Source organism: Neomonachus schauinslandi, chromosome 4 (genome assembly GCF_002201575.2).
Source record: "Neomonachus schauinslandi chromosome 4, ASM220157v2, whole genome shotgun sequence".
In the NCBI taxonomy this organism is placed as follows: Eukaryota; Metazoa; Chordata; class Mammalia; order Carnivora; family Phocidae; genus Neomonachus; species Neomonachus schauinslandi.
In genome coordinates, this window is record NC_058406.1 from 20,108,642 (window position 1) to 20,129,364 (window position 20,723).

Below are 20,723 nucleotides of genomic sequence, written 5' to 3' on the forward strand. Positions count from 1 at the left end.
GGAGCCTGCTTCTCCCTCTCCCTCTGCCTCTCTCCCTGCTCATGTTCCCTCTCTGTATCTCTGTGTCTCAAATGAATAAAGAAAAAAGAAAAAAGAAAAAAGAAAATTAAAAAATAAAGATTTCTTTTGGGGCGCCTAGGTGGCTCAGTCATTAAGCGTCTGCCTTCGGCTCAAATCACGATCCTGGGGTCCTGGGATCGAGCCCCACATCGGGCTCCCTGCTCAGCAGAAAGCCTGCTTCTCCCTCTCCCACTCCCCCTGCTTGTGCTCTCTCTCTCGCTGTGTCTCTCTCTGTCAAATAAATAAAATAAGGAAGGAAAGGAAGGAAGGAAGGAAGGAAAGCCAGCCAGCCAGCCTGGGTGGCTCAGTGGGTTAAGTGTCTGCCTTTGGCTCAGGTCATGATCTCCGGGTCCTGGGATCAAGTCCCACACCGGGCTCCCTGCTCAGCGGGAAGCCTCCTTCTCCCTCTCCTGCTCCCCTGCTTGTCCTCTCTGTCAAATAAATGAATAAAATCTTAAAAAAAAAAAAAAGATTTTTAAGTAATCTCTACACCCAACATGGGGCTTGAACTCACAACCCCAAGATCAAGAGTCACATGCTCTACCAACTGAGCCAGCCAGCAGCCCCAATAATTTTATTGTTTATCTTTTATTTATTTAAAGATTTTATTTACTTATTTGAGAGAGAGAAAAAGAGCAAGCACAAGAGGGGGGCGGGGGCAGAGGGAGAAGCAGACTCCCTGCTGAGCAGGGAGCCCATGCTTGGGCTCCATCCTAGGACCCTGAGATTATGACCTGAACCAAAGGCAGATACTTAACCAACTGAGCCACCCAGGCACCCCCATGTTTTATATTTTTAAGTAAACTCTACCCCCAACATGGAGCTCAAACTCAGGACCCCAAGATCAAGAATAGCATGCTCCAAAACAAAAACAACAAAAAAGAGTACCATGCTCTGGCAGCTGGCTCAGCTGGAAGAGCATGCAACTCTTTATCTTCGGGTTGTGCGTTTGAGCCCCAGTGTGTGGAGATTACTTAATGAAATTAACAACAAAAAAACCCAATCAATTTTCCCCCAGAGAATTCATTTAGAAACAGAAATAAGAGAGTTATGATATAGGCCCCTTTTATTTATTTTTTTTTAATTTTATTTATTTATTTGAGAGAGAGAGGGGAGGAGAGCACAAGCAGGGGGAGCAGCAGAGGGAGAGGGAGAAGCAGGCTCCCCACAGAACAGGGAGCCGGATGTGGGGCTCCATCCCAGGACCCTGGGATCACAACCCGAGCCGAAGGCAGTCACTTAACCAACTAAGCCACCCAGGTGCCCTGATATAGGCCCCTTTTAGATAAAGATGTATAAACAAAGGGGTCCCCCAGGGATGCTGAAACGTAGCCCAAGTAACATTTTTAGAAATTATCTAGAAAAACTACCTAGTGAAATCTCCTCTGTTGGCAGATGACTCTATAGCAGTAGCTAGAAGTATGATGGTACAAAGTTGTGTTGAGAAATGTGGAAAATAGCTTCCATGTATATAAAAAGAAGGTAATGCAGTAATGGAAAAATAATCCAAACTATAACTATCAGATGATGAGCTCTAAGCTACCTGTTACAATATAAGAAAAGGGTTTCAGAGTCCCTAGACTTATCCTGAATACAGCTACAAAACGCAACAAAATGCTGGCTGTTATTATGAAAGCTCTGGAAACACTGAACACATTATCCTGCCCTTGTACAAACCAAAGTGTATCTGTACCTAGAATAGAATGTGCAGTTGTGGTCATCACTGCAGAAAAAAGGTAAAATAGAGAAGGCCTATAAAGGCATCCAAAAAGACCAGAGGAGCTTCTGTATGCTTACAGATTTAAAAAAAAATAATACACAGGGGGGCGCCTGGGTGGTTCAATCAGTTGGGCATCTGCCTTCGACTCAGGTCGTGATCCCAGGATCCTGGGATGGAGCCCCACATCGGGATCCTTGCCCCAGCAGGGAGCCTGCTTTTCCCTCTCCCTCTGCCTGCTGCTCCCTCTGCTTGTGCTCTGTATCTCTCTCTCTGTCAATGAATAAATTTTTAAAAATCTTAAAAAAATAATAATAATAGGGGCGCCTAGGTGGCTCAGTCGTTAAGCGTCTGCCTTCGGCTCAGGTCATGATCCCAGGGTCCTGGTATCGAGCCCTGCATCGGGCTCCTTGCTCAGCGGGAAGCCTGCTTCTCCTTCTCCCACTCCTCCTGCTTGTGTTCCCTCTCTCGCTGTGTCTCTCTCTGTCAAATAAATAAATAAAAAATCTTTAAAAAAAAAATAATAATATATAGGGACACCAGGGTGGCTCAGTCAGTTAAGCGTCTGCCTTCAGCTCAGGTCATGATCCCAGGGTCCTGTGATCGAGTCCAGCGTCAGGCTCCCTGCTCTGTGGGGAGCCTGCTTTCCCTCTCCTTCTGCTGCTCCCCCTGCTTGTGCACACGCTCTCCCTGTCTCTCTCTGGCAAATAAAGAAATAAAATCTTTAAAAAAAAAATTATAGGGCGCCTGGGTGGCTCAGTTGGTTAAGCGACTGCCTTCGGCTCAGGTCATGATCCTGGAGTCCCAGGATCGAGTCCCGCATCGGGCTCCCTGCTCAGCGGGGAGGTCTGCTTCTCTCTCTCCCACTACCCCCTCTTGTGCTCTCTCTCTCTCATTGTCTCTCTCAAATAAATAAATAAAATCTTTTAAATAAATAAATAAATAATAAAAAAAATTATAGATAGATAGGACACTTTAATATACAACAAAGAAGATGTGAAATGGTAAACACAGATTCTGCATCAAACCTTAGAAATTATAAAGCAATTAGAAGGGGCGCGTAGGTGGCTCAGCTGTTAAGCGTCTGCCTTCGGCTCAGGTCATGATCCCAGGATCCTGGGATCGAGCCCCGTATAGGGCTCCCTGCTCAGCGAGAAGCCTGCTTCTCCCTCTCCCAATCCCCCTGCTTGTGTTCCCTCTTTCACTGTGTCTCTCTCTGTCAAATAAATAAATAAAATCTTTTTTAAAAAGCAGTTAGAAGTATAAAGAAACAATAAAGTATATGATTTTTTAAGCCCAGATTTTAGACTCAGACAGGAGTTTTATGTCAAAAAAAAAAGGGGGGGGAGGAGGAGAAGGAAGGGAGGGAGGAAGGCTTTGAATTCTAGTACCAATAGGCTTAGCTGTGACCAAGGGCATGTTACTTAATTTCTTCAGGCCTCACTTTTCCCATCTGTAAATAACTAATTTGAAGGACACTGTGAGGAGGAATGTGCACACTGCCTGGCACATAGTATACACTTGCCACCAAGCAGCTACTGCTTTTATTAGGACCAATAAAAAGTAATAGTTTACTACCCAATCCAGCATATAAAGTAATAAAACTCATTACTCAGATGAGGTGTACAGAATATAAGAAAAAATAATGTATATAGTCTAGATAAATGCACAGGTAACATTTCCATAAGAAATTCCTAAGAGAAATTATGAATTTGGGGCAACACAGTCCTAAATTTTGAAGCTGACATTTTCATCCCTTTCCCACAAGCAGAATTCAGGGCTAGATAGATGATGTATCCAACCAAATATGCCATTTCCTAATTTACAACAACTGTTAACATTTATTGAGCACTGGACTAATGATAATGATGTCATTTAATTCTTCTAATACCCTCTGAGATATGCTCTGTATTTTACAGAAAAATTACACAGGTCTCCATTTTACACATGAGAAAACTGAGGTTGAGTCATTGCCCAAGATTACATACAGAGCCAGTAAGTGTAAAGAGGCTACATTTGAACTCAGATGGACTGACTCCAGAATCTACACTCATAACCACAGAACTATAATGTCTCCTACTATGCAAGAAATGTTGGGTGTTGGATATTCAAGAATGAGGTGAATGATGAAAGACTGCACAGGAAGGAAATATTAAAAAATGATGCCCAGGGGTGCCTAGGTGGTTCACAGTTAGGTGTCTGCCTTCGGCTCAGGTCATGATCTCGGGGTCCTGGGATCGAGCCCCACATCGGGCTCCCTGTTCAGCGGGGAGTCAGCTTCCCCCTCTCCCACTGCCCCTCCCCCCCCGGCTTGTTCTCTCTCTTTCTCTCTTGCTCTCTCTCAAATAAATAAAAATCTTTTTAAAAAATAAATAAACAGGGGCGTCTCGGTGGCTCAGTCCCTTTGGCTCAGGTCACAATCCTGGCGACCTGGGATCTAGCCCCGCATTGGGGCTCCCTGCTCAGTGGAGAGCCTGCCTCTCCTTCTTCTCCTCCTTGCTTGTGCGCGCTCTCTCTGAAATAAATAAATAAAATCTTAAATAAATAAAGATGCCCAATGAGGCCAACCCAGCGAAGATCACTGCCAGCTACTTAAATTTAGGATGGCCAAAAGCATGAATACTGAAACAACAAAAACTGATTAACGTGGATGTGACAAACCTAATGGAAGAAGGGAAACCTAAAAATCCCTAAACTATGGTCTCAGCGATGGTAAACAAAATGCAGAGAAAGAGGAAAATAAGTCAAAATGCTAACTGGTAGTGGGGCACCTGGGTGGCTCAGTCAGTTAAACGTCTCAATCTTGGTTTTGGCTCAGGTCATGATCTCAAGCTCCTGGGATCACGGCAGCAAGGAGTCTGCTTCTCCCCCTCTCCCCCTCCCCCCCACTCTCCTGTGCAAGCACACACTCTCTTTCTCTGTCAAATAAATAAATATTTTGAAAATAAATAAATAAATAAATGCTAACTGGTAGGATCATGGATGATTCTTATTCTCTGCTTCATACTTTTTGAATTTGGCCAATTTAAAAAACAATTTTTACAAAGAGCACTCATTATTTTCATAATTGGAAAAAGGCAGAAATAAAAATAAATCTGAGGTGGGCGCCTGGGTGGCTCAGATGGTTAGACGTCTGCCTTCGGCTCAGGTCATGATCCCGGGGTCCTGGGATCGAGTCCCGCATCGGGCTCCCTGCTCCTTGGGAGCCTGCTTCTCTCTCTCTCTCTCTCTCTCTGTCTCTCATGAATAAATAAATGGAATCTTAAAAAAAAAAAAGGCAAAAAAATAAATAAATAAATAAATCTGAGGTAACTTTCACTCTTTATTCACTTCTGATTGTGTAATTTGTTGCAATGAGCATGTATTACTTTTGTAATTTCAAAGAGATTTTAAAAAACAAATAAATCTAATGTATTAGAAAAGGGAAGTAAATTACATGCAAATACCAAAGCAAAAAAAAAAAAAAGATGTGATATAAGATTAAGCAAATTAAAGGAGCTATAGTTTGTTGGAAAGAATCCTAGATACACATCAAAAGACCTGGGTTCATACTGATATACACATCAATGTGGATGAATTCCAAAAATTTTATATAGAACAGGAGAATTCAGACACAAAAGAGTGCATATGGTAGGAGTCACGAACAGGCAAAATTAATTTGTAAGGACAGAAATCAGAACAGTGGTTGCCTCTAAGACAGTGGGGACTGACTGGGTGTGTGAGGGAACACTGTAAGGTTATGGAAATGTTCTATCTCTTGACTGGGGTGTTGGCTACACATGTGTTTACACTTGTCAAAACTCATCTGATTATATACTTGCATTTCTGTCCATTTCACAGTATGTAAACTGTAGCATTAAAAAACTGATTAGGGCACCTGGGTGGCTCAGCCAGCTAAGCGATTGCCTTGAACTCAGGTCATGATCCCAGGGTCCTGGGATCTAGTCCCACATCAGGCTCCCCTGCTCTGCGGGAAGTCTGCATCTCCCTCTCCCTCTGCCTCTGTCTGCCACTCCCCCTGCACGTACTCTCTCTGTCAAATAAATAACAAATAAAATCTTTTTTAAAAAATTAAATTAAATTAACAATCTGATTAAATTAAAAAAAAAGAAAAAACCTCACTAAAAAAAATAAAGGACAGGGGCCCTTGGGTGGCTCAGTCGGTTAAGCATATGACTCTTATGTCAGCTCAGGTCATGATCTCAGAGTCCTGGAATCAAGCCCTGTTGGGGCTCTGTGCTCACTGCGGAGCCTGCTTCTCCCTCTGCCCCTCCCCCACTTTGTGTGCGCTCTCTCTCTCTCTGCTCTCCCTCAAATAAATAAATACAATCTTTCAGGGGTGCCTGGGTGGCTCAGTTGTTAAGCGTCTGCCTTCGGCTCAGGTCATGATCTCAGGGTCCTGGGATGGAACCCCGCATTGGGCTCCCTGCTCAGCAGGAGTCGGCTTCTCCCTCTCCCAGGCCCCCAGTTGTGTTCCTGCTCTCTCTCTCTGTCAAATAAATAAATAAAATCTTTTAAAAAAATTTAAAAGGGGCGCCTGGGTGGCTCAGTCGTTAAGCATCTGCCTTCGGCTCAGGTCACGATCCCAGGGTCCTGGGATTGAGCCCCGCCATCGGGCTCCCTGCTCAGCGGGAAGCCTGCTTCTCCCTCTCCCACTCCCCCTGCTTGTGTTCCCTCTCTTGCTGTGTCTCTCCCTGTCAAATGAATAAATAAAAATCTTTTAAATAAATAAATAAATAACATCTTTCAAAAAAATTAAAAATACAGACGCCTGGGTGGCTCAGTGGGTTAAACGTCTACCTTTGGCTCAGGTCATGATCCTGGGGTCCTGGCACCAAGTCCCTCATGGGGCTCGGGGAGCCTGCTTCTCCCTCTGCCTGCCGCTCCCCCTACTTGTATGCTTTCCCTGCTTGTGTGCACTCTCTCTGACAAATAAATAAATAATGAATACATAAAAATAATTAACTAATTAAAAAAGTAAAAATAAAGGAGAGTGGGCTGGGAGGATGAGCAAAATGGGTGAAGGGGAGTGAGAGGTACAGGCTTCTAGTTATGGAATGTATAAGTCACACGGATGAAAAAAAAGAACAGAAGTCACAGGGATGAAAGGTACAACGTAGGTAATATAGTCAAAGGTATTACAATAGGCCTGTTATGATACTTGTAGTGAGCATTATCAAATCATTACATTGTACACTTGAAACTAATGTAATATTGTGTGTCAACTATACTTCAGATAGATGATAGATAGCTAGAGGCTGTAGAGTACATTGAAGGGGGGAAAAAAGACAGTGTTCAACTCAAATCTGCAATTATTAGTTGAGTGACTCTAAGGAAGTTACTTAACCTCTCCGAGCTTGTTTACCTATAAAATGTAGCTACTAACATAACTTATCTCAAGTGCTGGGGAGTGACTATAATGGCATATGCCAAAGCGGGAGCACTGTGGTTTGCGATTTTTCACTGCAAATGAATGCTAAAGAGTTTTAAAAGTAAAAAGGGGCAAAGTTGTTCTTCTACTTTTCACAATTCCACAAATGACTTTGGTATCAGGAATACTATTCTTTAAAGACTATCAATATTCTACAAAGGGAAATTTAGAGTTCCCAATTGTGAATGGCAAGGAACATCAATGGGCATGGCCTAAGACCTCCTTCTACACAGTGAAACACAATTTCTCAAGATATGATTTAAGAGAAAGGTTTTTAGGGGCACCTGGGTGGCTCAGTTGGTTAAGTGTCTGCCTTTGGCTCAGGTCATGATTCCAGAGTCCTGGGATCAAGTCCCATCGGGCTCCTCAGCGGGGAGTCTGCTTCTCCCTCTGCCCCTCCTCCCGTTTGTGCTCGCTCTCTCTCTCAAAAATAAATAAAATTTTTTTTAAAAAAGAGAAAGCTTTTGGGCGCCTGGGTGGCTCAGTTGGTTAAGCGACTGCCTTCGGCTCAGGTCATGATCCCGGAGTCCCTGGATCGAGTCCCGCATCGGGCTCCCTGCTCGGCAGGGAGTCTGCTTCTCCCTCTGACCCTCCCCCCTCTCATGTGCTCTCTCTCATTCTCTCTCTCTCAAATAAATAAATAAAATCTTAAAAAAAAAAAAAGAGAAAGCTTTTTTAAATTTTTTATTTATTTTTAAAGATTGTATTTATTTATCTGACAGAGAAGAGCACAAGCAGGGGGAATGGCAGGCAGAGGGAGAGAGAAGCAGGCTCCCCAATGAGCAGGGAGCCCGATGTGGGACTCGATCCCAGGACCCCAGGATCATGACCCGAGCCAAAGGCAGTTGCTTAACCAACTGAGCCACCCAGGAGCCCAAGAGAAAGCTTTTTAGACTGCTTTTTAATACTCAGGGGAGAAGAAGGTCTCACTTTTGAATACTTGAGAGTAAAAGAATTGTTATTTTACTATGTCAATTACATAATTTAAGTATCACTGTAAGCCACATCATATGTATGTGTTTATATATGTATGTGTGCATATACACACACATATTCACTCAAATTGGAACTAAGCTGAACCACTGCTTCTTTTCAAAAGGGCTTCTATATTCTAAAAATAAGAACCATACTTCTATTCAACTGGAATTAATCTTACAACTAAGAGAGTATGCCTCAGACTCCCATATTTTACCAGAAAAGAAAAACAGCTTGAAAAGTAATATTACAGGCAAAGTTTAATAGCCTCTCCCAACAATCTCAAATTATTTTTCTTTATTGGTGTGTAGAAATCACGAAGAGCAAATTTTTCTGAGATATTTCTATATCTGAACATTATTTCCTCTGCAAGCATTCAACAATTCTTGTTTCTATTCTTCTCTTTTCTAATTCAATTCTGTTTGGTTTCTAAGTTAAGAAGTGTGTTTCATTTGCATAAATGGTAACTATTCTGAGATACCATTCATAACTATACATTTGAATTCTCCAGAGTACCATTCACAACTTCAAATGGAACAGGAAAAAACGCATTCAACATCACTTTAATGGTGACTAAGACATGAATGATTATGTTATATTGTGGAGGATTGGTCAAAGGAGAGTAAAGTCCCCAAATGTTACTACTAACTTGTAATCACTTTATGAATGCCCCAAGGGACCAAGAACCATTGCCTTGACCAATCTACCTATGACAAAAAAATACTGAGCTCAGAAAAACACGCCCATTAGCTTAACATAATTTTTTTATTTTTTATTATTTTTTTTTTTGCGAGAGAGAGAATGAGAGAGAGCACGAGAGGGAGGAGGGTCAGAGGGAGAAGCAGACTCCCTGCTGAGCAGGGAGCCCGATGTGGGACTCGATCCCGGGACTCCAGGATCATGACCTGAGCCAAAGGCATTTGCTTAACCAACTGAGCCACCCAGGCGCCCAACATAATTTTTTTTAGAGTTATAAAGTATCTATGTAGGGCCATCAGAAATTATCGAAGAAGAATCCTGACAAGTCCTGGCAAGTCTTCTATAAAACCAATGCTGATTTTTCTCTAGGTGTTAAACTTTTCAGCTGTGAGCTTTTCTGAGAAAATCTTTTATGCAAGGTAGTAATAGTCTAGTTCTTTACTCCACTAATCAGCAGTAGAAACTAAATTTACATAGATCTGTATAAATAATTCAGCTATCTATCTGTACTGCTAATATATTTATAATTTTTTATTAAGATTTTATTTATTTATTTGACAGAAAGAGGGAGACATCGAGAGGGAACACAAGCAGAGGGAGTGGGAGAGGGAGATTCCCACTGAGCAGGGAGCCCGATACGGGGCTCGATCCCAGAACCCTGGGATCACAACCCGAGCCAAAGGCAGACGCTTAACAACTAAGCCATCCATGCTCCCCTGCTCTAACATATTTAAACCAAATAAAATAAAATTTAAACAGAAAATGAAAATAATGGGGCTATTTTAAGGCTGTTACTTCCTGGTTTCCCTCATTTTTCTTTTTTTTTTAAGATTTTATTTATTTATTTGAGAGAGAGTGAGTGAGCTACCTAGGTGCCTCTAAAGATTTTATTTGTTTGTCAGAGAGAAAGAGAGATAGAGAGAGCACAAGCAGGGGGAGCAGCAGGCAAAAGGAGAAGCAGGCTTCCCGCTGAGCAAGGAGCTCCATGAGGATGCTGGACTCAATCCCAGGACCCTGGGATCACGACCTGAGCCAAAGGCAGACGCTTAACTGACTGAGCCACCCAGGCATACCCTCATTTTTCTTTCTTATCCAAAAGTCATAAACAAGAGATTGTATAACTAGAAAGAAGGAATAAAAGGAGAGTGCATACCTAAGAACATCTACATTTACTTCCCTCTATGATTCTACCACCCCTATCCTCCATATAGTTCTCAACAGGGGGAAACTGTGCCCCCTGGGAGATGTTTCACAGTATCTGGAGACATTTTTGGTTGTCAGAGCTACTGAGAAGAGGGTACTAACAGGTAGTGAGTAAAGACCAGAGACGCTGCTAAACATCCCACAACGCACAAGACAGCCCTCCATAATAACAGATTATCCCGCCAAAATGTCAATAGTGTCAAGGTTGGGAAACCCTACCCCAAGGCCTAAGAAAGACCTACCTCTCAGAAGACACTCAATAAATGTTTGCTGATCTGAACTGTAAAGACTATGAATTGGAAGAAAAGCAAAACCTACAAGAATGAAGTAGAAGACAGAGGTCATGGTTTAAGCATTATTAGCATCTACTAAGCCTTTATCATGTGTTGAGCACCAGTCATAACAAAAATGAATAATTCAGTTCTGCTCCTAAGGAGCTCATGGTCAGGCAGGGAGAAGAATTTTGCAATTTGTCTAATATCAGATTTGACAATCTGATAAATATTTTAACAAAGGAGAAAACAGGGGCGCCTGGGTGGCTCAGTCGGTTAAGTGTCTGCCTTTGACTCAGGTCACGATCCAGGATCCTGGGATCAAGCCCGGAGGGAGTTGGAGTCGGGCTCCCTGCTCAGTGGGGAGTCTGCTTCTCCCTCTCGCGCCCCCCCCCCCCCCCGCTCAAGCTCGGTCTCTCAAATAAATAAAATCTTAAAAAAAAAAAGAGAGAGAGAGAGAAAACATACAAAGGAGTCACTTAATTTTTCCTGGGAAGGCTTCATGGAAGAGATGACATCTTAGCTCAGTTCAGAAGGAGTAGGAAGTGTCTTATTTCATAGCTTATAAGCCTCTTTCCAAAACAAAGAACCATTCATTTCTTCAGTCAATAAAAAGTTACAGAACACCAACTATGTTCCATACATTGTGTTGTGTGTTGGAGACCCAGTCAAACTAAACCTTCCATTTTATCCCTTGGCATCACTGGTGCCCAGCAGCCCCCCTCTCTCTCCCAAATATCAATTATTGCATTTTGTACCTATTCCCAATTTAGCAACTGTCACCCTAATCAGTCTTACTAAGTAAAACCACTACCCCAGAAATAAAACTTACAGTTGCCTGTAGACACAGACTCTGTCTAATCCTGCCTAAGTCACAAAATCATGGCAGAGTAACTAACTAGCAATGAATTGCCTATGGGTCCAGATCTGCCAACTGTGTCGGTATCTGGGAAAGCCCTTTTGCTGGGGGCGCTTGGGTAGCTCAGTTGGTTAAATATCCGACTACTGATTTCGGCTCAGGTCATGATATCAGGGTTGTGAGATCAAGCCCTGCACTGGGCTCTCCACTGGGCATGGAGCCTGCTTAAGATTCTCTCTCTCCCCCTCTGCCCCTTCCCGCCCCCACCATCTCTTAAAAAAAAAAAAGAAAGAAAGAAAGAAAGAAAAAAGCTATTTACTTTATGAAAAACTCTGGGTCCTCTTCCACCCTACCCAACGCATGCCAGGACCAGCAGCAAAGTAACCAACATATAGGGGCACCTGGGTGGTTCAGTTGGTTAAAGCGTCTGAGTCTCGGTTTTGGCTCAGGTCACGATCTCAGGGCTGTGGGATCAAGCCCTGGGTGCCAGGCTCCACGCTCAGTGTGGGGTCTGCTTGTTTCTCTCCCTCTGCTCCTTCCCCTCCCCACTCTCTCTCTCTCTAAAATAATAAAATCTAAAAAGAAAAAAGTAACCAATGTATATTTATTGAGCACCTACAATACGCTTATGTCTATGGTTCTCAACCCGAGCTGTGTACTGACATCAGAGCTCCCAACCCAGATATGAATTTTTTTTTTAATTTTATTTATTTGACAGAGAGAGACACAGCGAGAGAGGGAACACAAGCAGGGGGAGAGGGAGAAGCAGGCTTCCCACAGAGCTGGGAGCCCGATCCCAGGCCCCTGGGATCATGACCCGAGCTGAAGGCAGACGCTTAACAACTGAGCCACCAGGCACCCCCAGATATGAATATGTCTTAATGGTAAATTCTAATGCAAGACAAGTTTGATGCATTACAGAATACAAAAGAAGTACAAGACACAGTTCCTGTCTTGAAGAGCTTATCCACAGTCACAACAGAGTACCTTGGAAAAGGATGTTAGTCCACCAACTGTAGTTCTTTTGCAATTCTATCAGTGCTTATAAAATAGAAGAAACTGGGGTAGTCTGGATAAGAATTGCTCCTATTGCCTAGTCCAGTCATACACCGAATCCACCTGCAACTCCTGATATGCTGTTCTATACCCTTTCTATCTCCTAGACAGTAAAAGTACCATTCGCAGGAACTATGGAGACACCCCAAGTAGGAGGATGAATTTGAGGCCCACAAATCAGGAGGCTACGGGGTATCCTGAAGGCCAGAATCTCTCAAATTCATGCTGTCATGAGGCTTCTTTTTTTAAAAAGATTTTTATTTACTTATTTGTCAGAGAGAGAGAGTGAGCGAGCACAAGCAGAGGGAGGGGCAGAGGGAGAAGCAGGCTCCCCCCTGAGCAAGGAGCCCAATGTGGGACTCGATCCCAGCACCCTGGGATCATGACCCAAGCTGAAGGCAGACGCTCAACCGAGGTTTCCCATGGGGCCTCTTTTAAAGAGAAGAAATAATTCTTTCACCTCCAACACCACCAGTCTACCTCACTCTATAGCTGAACTGCCCAAGAAGAGTAAAGAATAGAGTTTTTTTTTAATTTACTCCTAGAGGACCTGGCCATTTAAAGAAATCACCCAAATTCATAAGGCTGGTAAATTCAAATTTCTCATATAGCATACACTTAAAATAAAAATACTCTAAATTAAATATATTTTATTAAACTCCTTACCAAGATATTCAAACTGTGGAAGCTTCAAAAATTAGAAATAAAAAATATTGTTAAGTAAACTCTACCCCCAAAGTGGGGCTTGAACTCACACTCTCAAGATCAAGCATCACATGCTCTACTGACTGCGCCAACTAGACATCCCAAAATTAAAAACTTTTCAGTCAGTAGAGGATGCAACTCTTGATCCTGGGGTTGTGAATTCAAGCCCCACACTGGGCACAGAGCTTACTTTAAAAAATAAAATAAAATAAAAAATTATTTTTTCAACCTAAATCCTACCCAGCAGTGATGACCTCATACTAAAGACCACCCTGAAGAGAGAATGAGCTTTAAATTCTGCAAACATAAATCTACAGATCCTCACCTAATTAGTCTTTCTCTGAATTATACAGAAAAAGGTACAATTCTCTCTCTCTTTTTTTTTTAAGATTTCATTTACTTATTTGACACAGAGAGACACAGAGAGAGAGGGAACACAAGCAGGGGGAGTGGGAGAAGGAGAAGCAGGCTTCCCGCCGAGCAGGGAGCCCGATGCGGGGCTCAATCCCAGGACCCGGGGATCATGACCCGAGCCGAAGGCAGACGCTTAACGACTTAGCCACCCAGGCGCCCCAAAGGTATAATTCTCTTAACTGTTACACAAAAACCGGTGAGCACAAGACCCTATAAATTACTTTTTTAAAAAGAGGTGTAGGGAAAAAAAATAATAAAAATAAATTAAAATTAAAATTAAAAAGAAGGGTAGGGTGCCATTCAAAGATCTAAAAAAGGGAACAAGGAGGGTATTAAAAGGTAAATTTGAGGGGCGCCTGGGTGGCTCAGTTGTTAGGTGTCTGCCTTCGGCTCAGGTCATGATCCCAGGGTTCTGGGATGGAGCCCCGCATCGGGCTTCCTGTTCAGCAGGAAGCCTGCTTCTCCCTCTCCCCCTGCTTGTGTTCCCTCTCTCTGTGAACTAAATAAATAAAATCTTTAAAAAAAAAAAAGTAAATTTGGGTACTTAAGGAAAAATGTACATTGGCACGTATTAATTATAATAAGACAATTACATGAAAGAAGCACATGAACAAAAACTGTCTTCCATGTACTACCGTTTTTAGGACCCACAGCTTTGAAATTAGTTTGGCTTACAATATTTTTCCTTGTAATTGTCCTTGTCATCATATAACTTTTATCCAAACTTATATGGACCCATATAAGTTTTACCCATTTATCCACAATCCCTTAACTTCAATTCCAAAATCTAAAAGGCTGTAAAAATAAGTTTTTCATTATTCATTTGGTAGCAAAACCCAACATGAAATGACATGAGGCTATTTATAGTATTTATTTATACCAGTTGGAATGAACATTTACTACAGAAATGGTAATGTGTTTGATTACAAGGTGCTGCCCCTCACCTCACTGGGATGTTACGTAACACACAGTACATGTACCATATTCCTTTTCTAAAATCCCAAAAGTTCTATATTCAAAAAACATCTGGTCCCAAGAACTGATGTGGTGTGGTTGTTGGTTTTTTTTTTTTTTTTGGCCCCAAGGTACTATGGACTGGTATGATAATTAAGTCTGTCTTATACAGAAAATATAACTAATATAGAGAATGAAGGTAGATCTTCAGATAAAATAAATTCAATGCCTTAACAACTATTCACACATACACAATCCTGTAAAACGAAGCATTAAAAAGACTTTTAACAAATGTCAAAACTCAAACACACCCTTATGTGTTTTTTCAAGTGACGGCGGTATCTGCATCATCCAGTATCTAGATCAATTCTTCTTAGGTTGAAATTCACTAATTTAAATCACAGTTAAGACAGGCCAAAGACTGCAACTGGCAATTAAGTTGAGAAAAAGAATCATCCACTGGTAAACAACAAACTCAGTAAAATGTTCTGACTTTTAAGAAATTAAAAGGGTTGCATATCTAAAATTATCATTCTAGGGACGCCTGGGTGGCTCAGTCGGTTAAGCCTCTGCCTTCCGCTCAGGTCATGATCTCAGGGTCCTGGAGTGGAGTCCCGAGTCCTGAATCAGGCTCCTTGCTCAGCAGGGAGCCTGGGGCTCCCTCTGCTTGTGCTCTATCTTAAATAAATAAATAAAAATTAAAAATAAATAAAAAATAAAGGTATCATTCTAGAATACAATTTCTCAACTTTGAACAAATTACAATTGACTTTTTCTGTGAAAGCAGGGCCTCGGACAGGGACAGCAACAGGAACAGCTCTTAAAGAGAGCTGACGTGGAAGAAGAGTTTCACAGTTCTTTCCTTCCTTCCTCCTTCAGTTGCTGCTTTTCTGGTTTTAGAATTTCAAACAAAGAAATACATATTGGCTCCACTGCTAGGAAACGCCCTCTTTCTCAGCAACTTCCTCTTCCCAATTTTCTTCCCTACCATTGACATATGGGAACAATACACTGCCGGTCCTACCATTTTGATTAACCAAAAGCTGAGGCTTGGAAAAATTAAGGGCTACAATTTATCGTATCCAACTACTAGTCTCTGACTCCAGGTCCACAATCTTCACTCATCTACAAGTCAGATAACAGGGAACACAAAGAAAGGAAGGAACATTACACTTCATCAGAGGCAGGATACTGAAACTTTCGTTCCAGGAATCCAAAGAAATTTGAACAAGTGGGAAATTTCTCTCATCCCAAGAAAATTTAGCCTTCTTAGGGAGGAGAAAAGGTAACTGGCCTGGCACCTCTGAACTAAGAGTCAAGTCTATACACCAACAGTTGGTGAACTTCTACAAGTCACCCAGTCAGGATTCAAACTGAGTTCTTTGAGGTTCTGACATACTTCAAAGTAACTTTTACAATTTACAAATGGTCCTTTCCAAGTCACAGACTGAAGAAAGGGAATGCACTTATAATTAGCCATCCAGAGATCAAGGTCCAGCCTGTCTCCATGCCAGAGGTCAATTCAAGTGTCTGGGACCAGACCCCTCCCCCCGTTTGTGACAAAGCAAACTTCTTTTAAGTGGACAATGACTTCCCCCTTGTCTGGTGATTCTCAAAGGAAACCACGTTATGGTTGATAAGTGCTGTACCTCACCGTGTGACCTTGGACAAGTTACTTATTTCTCTGAAACTCAGTTTCCTTATGTGTAAATTCTCAACAGCGGCTGTAAAAATTAAGTAAAAACATAAGCCTAAACAAGGGCTGGTACACAGTAGGAGCACCATAAATGCTCCCCCTCCTACTCCTAACCCTCCTGAATTCTTTCGGGCCTAAATTTCAATCACTGCCCCAAGAGATTCCAAGGATGCTTTCCTCTCCTCTGATGCTATGGAGCACCAGTGTATAAAACTTTGCCATCTCAGAGGCTCTAGGATCCTGGAGGACCGAGACACCTGGGATCCATCCAGCCTTCATGCAAGAGCCCCTTTAGCCAACTCTCCTCCTTACCCTGCAGAACCATCCTGTACATATACATACATACATACACACACACACACACACACGTACGTGCACACAGTCCTCTCCGCCACTCCTCAACTTAGCAGGCCAGGGATCTCAAAGAGCACTACAATTCCTTCATGGCCCAGAGATGGAAACTGAAGCTCCGCCTGGAGAAGAACCTGCCCAAGATCTCCAAGAATATCTGAGATCCAACTCATGTACAACTGCCTGCAAAGCCTTCGTTTTACAAATAGGGAAACTGAGGCCCAGAGAGGGAAGTGACTTGCCCAAGGTCACACAGCGAGTGAGTGGCAGCGCCAGGTCAGGTTGGGGGCACTTTCGCAGCCTCACAGATTCGCCGGCCCCTCCAAGTCTCCGAGGGGATCTCCAGGACACCTCCTTTCTGGGGAGGGGAGTGTAGAGTTCTAGGCCACCCCGCGCTGACCGCTCGACCGGGCACTCCCCATCCGCGGCAGGAGGCGCGCCACCCACTCCCCCGGGACCCCGCGAGGCTCGGGGCAGGGGGTGGGGGGTGGCGGCGCGGCCGGGCCGGCGCCTCACGGTGGGGCCCGCCCGCGGGGACTTGTTGCTCACCTGGTCTCGCGCGGTCGCCCTCAGCGACAGATGGGCCGGCCAGCCGCCCTTCCCCGCACGGGGTCTGTTCCCGCGGGCCGCCTCCGGGGATGCCACACAGCCAGACCCCCCTCAGCGCGCTACGCCCCCAGCCGCGTTCACCCAGCCCGCGTCCGCCATTACGCGATTCCCCTCCCTGGGACGCAGCCACACCCCGCCAACGGCCCTGATTGGCTCTCTGCCCCACCCCCCTGGGGCTTTCGGGCATCCCATTGGCCTGAGTGGAGTGCCAGTTAAATAGCTACGCAAAAGACGTACTCAAGGATACCGACCGGGGAGCTCCACCCGAGCTACTTCCGCAATCGGAGTAAACAGCGGGAGGGCAAACCAAGTGAAGTGGGGGTGGAGATTAAACTGAGTCAACTCCTAAATTCAAGGTAGGAAAATCCCACCTAAGAAAGTGTAAAACCTCGTACAAAGTGTATTGAAAGATGGATTCTTCTTGTTAGAGTTCAAAGAACCAGGATTTTTGGTGGAAGGAAGGGGCCAAAACCATGAGCTTTCTATGGACACCCCTCAAGTTGCAGATAGTTTTGCCTCTCCTCTCTAGGTCTCGGGCCCGACCGAAAGTAGGGTGGGGAGAGTGAGTCATAGGCTCCAGTGAGCCGCTGAATGGGTCTTCCGGGGCGAGGTCTGGGGTCCTGGGACTGGGAGCTGGTTCTGACAGGCAAGGGTCAGGTGAGCCGAGACCGTGGTCAGCCGCCGCCTCATTCTGCGACCTCAGACGACTTCCCTGAACTTATCTGGGTCTCAGTTTTGTCCTTCTGCAAAATAGGAGCAGTCATGTCTGCCTCATGTCCGGGCGCGTTTGTTGAGGCTGCACGCCTGAGTTGGGTATATGTGCGTCTTGTTGATTATAAAAGGCTGCAGCTGGATACCATATGACAGATTCACAAGTTAGCGAAAATCTCTCATTTAGTTCTCTAGATCAACTCTGTAAGGCGGATATTGTCCTCGTTTTGCAGGAGAGAAAATGGAAAACTCCAGGATTTACCCTGGGTCACCCAGGGAATTTGAAACAACCCTAGGACTCAAACTTGTACCTTTTGTCTTCCATTTCTGTATTTCTCCTTTCAGGCCTGGTGTCCCCTGAGAAAGACGTTCCTCCACCAACCCTTTAGCATTCCAGGGAGTGTCTCGAGAGTGCCAGGCCAGTTCCCCTCCTTCTGGTCACCATAGGCCCCAGATGTTTCTAGGGCCCTAGGAATCAGGAGGTGAGTAGAGGATGACAGGTGGTCAGCAACCCAGACAGAATCCCAAACAAGGACAGAGGGGCAGTGACACCATTGTGGGCCCTCAGCAGGGCAGCCTCCATGCCAAGACTTAAATCCAGGTCTGTCTGCTCTCAGAACAGGGCTCTTTTCATTGCAGGATTGTTTTTCCCAGAAGGGCTGCCTTGGCTGTAATTCCTAGTCCTTTTCCTTCTCTGGAAAGGAAGGAGGCCAAGAGGGGAGCGGGAGGCAGAGCAGCTGAAAAGACTTCAGAAGGGCAGAGACCACCAAGTGCGTGGTGCTGAAAGAGCCTCAGTGCTGGCTGAGTCCGTGACCTCCAGGCTCAAACTGGGACGTGTGGTCTGACAACCAGTGACTATTTAAATCGTGACTGTGGCCATTGGGTGCTGGGAGGCAGCAGGTGCTGTGCAGAAGTCAGTGGCTTTGGGTCAGCCTGACCTGAAATTGAATCCAACCTCCACCACTTTCTAGCTCTGAGCCTCACCTGTGTCTTCTCTAAAATGGGGACAGGGGCGCCTGGGTGGCTCAGTCATTAAGCGTCTGCCTTCAGCTCAGGTCATGATCCCCGGGTCCTGGGATCAAGCTCCCATCCAGCTCCTTGCTCAGCGGGGAGCCTGCTTCTCCCTCTCCCTCTGCCTGAGGCTCCCCCTGCTTGTGCTCTCTCTTTCTCTGTCAAATAAATAAAATCTTAAGATATATATACATCCACATCAGTGCTAAAAATATATATGTCCACATCACTGCTAAAAAAATAAAAATTAAAAAATTAAAAATAGGAGCACCTGTGTGGCTCAGTCGTTAAGCGTCTGCCTTCAGCTCAGGTCATGATCCCAGAGTCCTGGGATCGAGCCCCGCATCGGGCTCCCTGCTCAGTGGGAAGCCTGCTTCTCCCTCTCCTACTCCCTCTGCTTGTGTCCCCTCTCTCTCTGTGTCTCTGTCAAATAAATAAATAAATAAAATCTTTTAAAAAAATTTAAAAATAAAATGGGCACAACAGGGCAGCTGGGAGGATTCAATGAGTTAATTGTGGAATTAATGAGTCATGTGTGTAAAGTACCTGGTAGCTATCTATTCATTCATGGATTCATCTATTCAATAAAAAATTATTAAGCACCAGGGCACCTGGCTGGCTCAGTCAGTAGAACATACGACTCGATCTCAGAGTCAGTGAGTTCAAAACCCATGTTGGGTGTAGGGTTTACTTAAAAAAAAAAAAATTTAAGCACTGACTATGGATAGGCAGCCTGCCAGTGGTGCAGTACAATGGTGGGCAAAACAGACCCTCATGGAGCTTAGAGTTTAGCGAGGAAGTAAGTCATAAAACAAATAACCAGACAAAATAGAGTTAGAAACTATGATAGCGAACAAGAAGGCAAAGTACAAGGTGTTTATTATGAGAGTGAATGTCAGGATGGGGTGGGGCCAGAGGAGGCTCCCTGAAGAGGTGATATCTCAGGGTGAGTTGGTGAATGGGGGTTAACTAGGCAGCAGGTGTTTGGAAGAAATGTTGCAGGCCAAGAGAAAGGGTGTGGAAGGCATTCAGGCCAATTGGGATAAGTGGCAATGGGGAGGGAGGGCAGAGCTCATGCGGGGGTGCCTAAACAAATGAGGTGTTAACAGGGGAGGGAACCTGGCTTTGAAAGTGAGGCTCATTTCCAAGGGTCTGTGTACTTTTCTGGTAGGCCCTGAATGCAAGCTTTGAGGCCAACCCAGGGTTTGAATCCTCACTCTGCCATCTCACCTCAGACTGTTGTGACCTTGACCGGTCACCACACCTCTCTATGCCTCATCTCCTTTTCTAAGAAATGGGGATAATGATAAAATGTCATAGGGTGGGGGTGAGGATTCAATGTGGAACATGTCTAAAGTGTTCTGGCACATGGAAGGCACTCCATAAAAGGTGCTCGGTCTTCCCAGCATGGAGGGAGGTGAGCCTGAGGCAGCAGATCCATCAGATAAGTTTAGGAGAGAGCTGATGCGAGCGTCTGTACACTGGGCAAGTTGTCATCTGATCTCAATTGTTTTGGACGACTTTGAAGCCAGGCAAGCCTGGATTCAGATCACAGCTATAGCACTTCTAGCAGTGTGACCTTGAGCAAGTGACTTCACCTCTCTTAGCCTCAGTTTCCTTATCCGTAAAACGGGAATCATAATTGTTTTTATCTCCCAGAACTGTGAAAGTTAAATGAGATAATAGATGCAAAGCACTTAGCACAGTGATTGGCACATAGTAAGCAGCTATTGAATGTTAACTTTAATAGTATTGTCATTGACTCTAACAGTAACTTTACTAGTAATTTAATAATAATTATTATTGTCGATATACGCATTACCACCTGTCCTAGGTACGACTCTGGAGCTTTGCTTGAAGGTTGTCTGGCAACAGGAGCCATAGTTTCTCCTTTTACGGACATCGACAAGATGCTTTCTGAGGGGATGGTGCCGAACACTTTAATAGTGATATTAATAAGCGCTAACACTGAGCATTTCCTATGCGTCAAACACATGCTA

The 20,723-nt window shown here is 44.1% G+C and overlaps 1 protein-coding gene across 1 annotated transcript in view; it reads right to left on the reverse strand.

The window, feature by feature from the left end:
• WASF2 (WASP family member 2) overlaps positions 1–17,111 on the reverse strand; it is a 75,062-nt gene extending 57,951 nt beyond the window's left edge. Inside the window, exon 1 of the mRNA XM_021684153.2 lies at positions 16,942–17,111. The gene's annotated coding sequence lies outside the window, so the exon portion shown is untranslated. The remainder of the gene's footprint in view (positions 1–16,941) is intronic.
• Positions 17,112–20,723: the final 3,612 nt, after the last annotated feature.